At 43.5% G+C, this 4091-nt stretch overlaps 1 non-coding gene across 1 annotated transcript; it reads left to right on the forward strand.

The window, feature by feature from the left end:
• Window positions 1-1690: 1690 nt before the first annotated feature.
• LOC125517694 (U1 spliceosomal RNA) lies at window positions 1691-1851 on the forward strand. The gene has a single exon (XR_007287741.2). It is a non-coding gene; the product is annotated as a U1 spliceosomal RNA (small nuclear RNA).
• The last annotated feature ends 2240 nt before the right edge of the window (window positions 1852-4091 follow it).

A 4091-nucleotide genomic window follows, 5' to 3' on the forward strand; every position in this document is an offset into this window, starting at 1 on the left:
TTGCTCATCATTCTTTTGCATATTTTTTTTTTCATTTTTTGCGGTTTGGCGTGTCAAGCTTATTTATAGAAGCTGCTACCATTTGAGCATTTTGTTTATTCATGAAACAAACATTCCTCTCATCATATTATTTAAATTTGAAGTAACTGTAAGTAATTTTCTCTTTGGAGGATGTGTTTTTTGTGTTCCTTTTGAAAATCATTTTGTCGAACGTTATTCTTAATCTTTTTCTTGGTACCAGTTGAGAAAGAAGATATTCTTATTAGCATGATCTGGTCACTTCTCCTACATCATCTGGCCACTTATTTAAATTATGTAGATCTAGCACTACCAGGTTTCTTTGATTTACATCAACGGGCCTTACTCCTGAAACTTTTAGCCATCTAACTGATCAAGTGCTAATTTAAAACTTCATGCAAGTTGTTTGAAACTGATTTGCTATAAATAACTCAAATTCAGTATGTGATGTGTCACTAGAACTATACCGCGTCATAAACAGGAACGTACATTTCTTACGCTGAAATCGTGATCTGGTCACATATCTGTTTTTTAAGTGATCTCTTTATTCAAATTCATGGTTATGGCTTCTCTATCTAATAGTACTACTATAAGATACGATGGTTCACTGAATTTGACTGTTTATGTGTTCAGTTACTACAAAATCTGCATCAATCATACTAACACAAAATTCTGAGATGGATCTGTGTGACATCTTTCGTGCCAACTTGTGGACTCGAGAAGCCATACTTTTTTTTTTTGAGAATCCATACTGCATTCTGGTTTGCAGATTGTTATTCTAGAGGTAAGTGCCTCTGTCGTTTTTTATATGTAGACATGAGCATGATGTGAAGCTGATGTGTGTGTATGGTGGTATAGATTATAGCAACTATCAACAACAATTTGCTAGGTCAGCAAAACTATTTTTATGTCTTATTTTTCATGTCTATATAAGGTGATTACATGTATATCTTTCAGGCCATAAATGTAAGATATGCAGTTGATGTCAAAACATCATAGCACCCTCATTGTTTGTACCGACCAACAAGTGTTGTCGCTGCCTAATTTGAATGCCATTGTTCTTTTGCTACCAACAGCAGCAACAAGAATCCAAGAAATTCATCTGATTATTTCTCAGTAAAAAAATGGGCATCTTGGCATCCGCTCAGGAAAGTTGAGCTTATATGAGTATCACGGCTTTATATAACCAGCTAGATAGACTTCCATTTTTTCCTTGCCGTCGTGCTCTGTTTCCATGGATGTTCATGCCATGAGTCCTGACGCTTGACTGAGCTTCTTTAGGGTTCCGAGTTCAGACATCTCTCATGGTTCAGAAACTCAGCGGCAAAACCTGGAAAGTTATTGGTGATAAGCGATAGAGGATCACGCAGCCGTGGCGGTATCCCGTGACAAGTTTGACCTGCCATAGTTCTCCGTTTGCAGCTACATACACACATAACCCACCGTGCCACAGCCCACATCGACCCGGGTGACTCTTTTCCAATGCCAATCTGGCCCGGTTGGTACCGATAGGCCCATATGCACGGTGTCCTGTTCGAATTCCTCGTCCCTGAAACCCGCAACAGACACCAGACGAGGAATACTTTCTTTGGTTTAGTACCACATCGCCCGTCCAAGGAGGGAGCAAAGGCAGCGCAACCTATATTAGGAGGGCATTGGGCAACCTTGAAACATACTTACCTGGACGGGGTCTATGGCTGATCAAGAAGAGCCATGGCCTAGGCTAGTGGCCCACATTGCACTTTGTGGGTGCGCTGGCCTACCATCTCCCCTTTGAGGGAGAGTGGATGTCGTAATTTGTGATAGAGGGGGTACGTGTTCGCGCGGCCCCTGCCAAATTTTAATGCTAAGTTTTGGTCATTTTGATTTGCGGCTTTGTTGTTATTCTGAATTCTCTGAATGACCATGGCTGTTTTCCGAAGTCTGAAACTGTGAGTGACCTAGGGCTTCTTTCTATTTTCTGTGGTTACTACTATAAAACTGTGAGTGGCGTCATAATTTTCTATGAAACTGTGAGTGTGAATGACCTTGAACTGGGAGTATCAATTTTAAGTTTTGTCCCTTTTGATTTGTGATGATTTGGTCCTTAGTCTCAGCTCTGAATTCTCTTGAAGTTTTTCAAGTGACATTATGCTTTTTCTCTATTGTCTGTTCTCTACCGGGCCAAGTTTCAGTTCGAATTTTGCACCTACTTGGATCCTAGTCTGTGCAAGAGAGTGACCTTTTCCTCTAGAAAGTTAACCTTGGTTTTGTTTCTGTTGTTTGCTCTGTGTTTCGAGTACTCGCCTAAGTCTGAACTGCACTAAGAGCGTACTGATAATGACACGAGAGAGGCGACATTGTTGATAAAACAGCCGGTCCCAGATTTGACTGCACGGCGTCAATATCTGGAGTCCGAAGAGCAGCCACACTTCACAACACATTGCTTACTAAAATTAAAATCCAGGCACCGTATGTTGACAGCAAATATTTCTTCTGTTCAACATACAGCTTCTTTTAGCAGCACGTGTTTCTTTTCATGCAGAATGCGTTTTTTTCACCTTTGTGAAAGAGACATGTTTAGATTGAGAAGATTCGTCAAGCAATCCGGAGAAAATTAGAACTAGCTTGACTTCAAATGCGCCTTCTGTTCTCTTCCTGGTTTCTTATCCGAAGAAGATTATGCTGTGCAAGCTGCAAGAACTGAATATTAACGATTCCATATTCGCTCGGGAACATGCATTTCAGAAAGTTCTGTTTCCATCTCTCAGCGCGGCGCCCGCATGGCCTCCTCAGTACAACACTGAAGCAATCAGCTCCGATCTGGGCAAGTGATGACTGGTGAGCAGAGCTTCTTCATTCTTCAGTACTTAACCATGCATGTAACTAGCCATGTCCAAATTGTTTATTTACTGAATTTTTTATGCTTATACATTGTTGCAATAGTAGTATGTATAACCAGGTGTCATGTTCCATCTCTTCCTTCAAAACTCAATTGACAAATATGTATGGTGCAATACTCCACGTAAAGATATTCAAGCATAAATAGATGACTGATTTGAGTGTGAGTGGTGTATGATTTCTGTCGCCTCAAGTTATTGGTGAACACTGTGTCATGATCATGGATACCAAGACAAGGTCATCTCTAGCCAATCCTTTAAAAAGTTTTAGAGTAAAATTTTGGTTTTAAGATGCTAAACCGGACCTAGCTGACCCCTTATTGGCTTTACGGAGAAAGGCTTTCGCCCCGCTTTATATATAAAGCAAACCACCACATCCAAAAGGTTCAACACTCACACACCTACACACAAGGTAGCACAACACGAAGTACGAGGCACGAAAGGGTACTGCTGAGGGCACAACTCAACAAGCCCTAAAATAATAAAAGGCGGACACACCGCAAACAAAGATGTTAATCCGGCTCCGGTGGTGGTGGAGGAAGCGGCGGCGCCAAGCGGAGAGCCATCGAGCGAAGGTCGGCGATGATGATGTTGATGGCATCCTGGTCCTGAGGACGGCTAAGCGACCGCCAGAGCTGCAAATAGCCACACATTTTGAACACCACGTCAGTCGCACGTCGCAAAGGGATACGCTGGATCACAAGCTTATTTCGAACCGTCCATAGCGTACAGGCAAGGACCCCAATAGCCAGCCACCTAATGTGGTGGCCCGTTGGAGGTAAGGTCTGAAGCTCAACGAAGAGGTCCAGGAAGTTGGTGTTGCACCAACGACCACCAACCACCTCGCGGAAGCAACTCCACAGGAACCGGGCGGACACACAAGAGAAGATGTGGTTGGAGTCTTCCGCTGTCCCACATAGAGGACGGATCCCATCGCCCGGGTCATGTCGCTTGAGCACCTCCGTGCCGCAAGGGATGCGGCCTCGGATCCATTGCCAAATCGTCGCCAAGGGGGCAGGTCTCGACGATGGGGCGATGGCATGGTAAACCCCTTATCGGCTTTAGCGCCTTGTAACTGTCATTACTTCTCGCGTCGGTGGTCTCTTATATTTATTCGACCGATTCCACTTCTTAGGAAAAAAATTCCCCTCCTCCGGCGACCGCCCCTCTCCAACGCTCGACCACATCCACTCC

Source organism: Triticum urartu, chromosome 6A (genome assembly GCF_056163025.1).
Source record: "Triticum urartu cultivar PI428250 chromosome 6A, HENAU_Tu73, whole genome shotgun sequence".
Taxonomy (NCBI): Eukaryota; Viridiplantae; Streptophyta; class Magnoliopsida; order Poales; family Poaceae; genus Triticum; species Triticum urartu.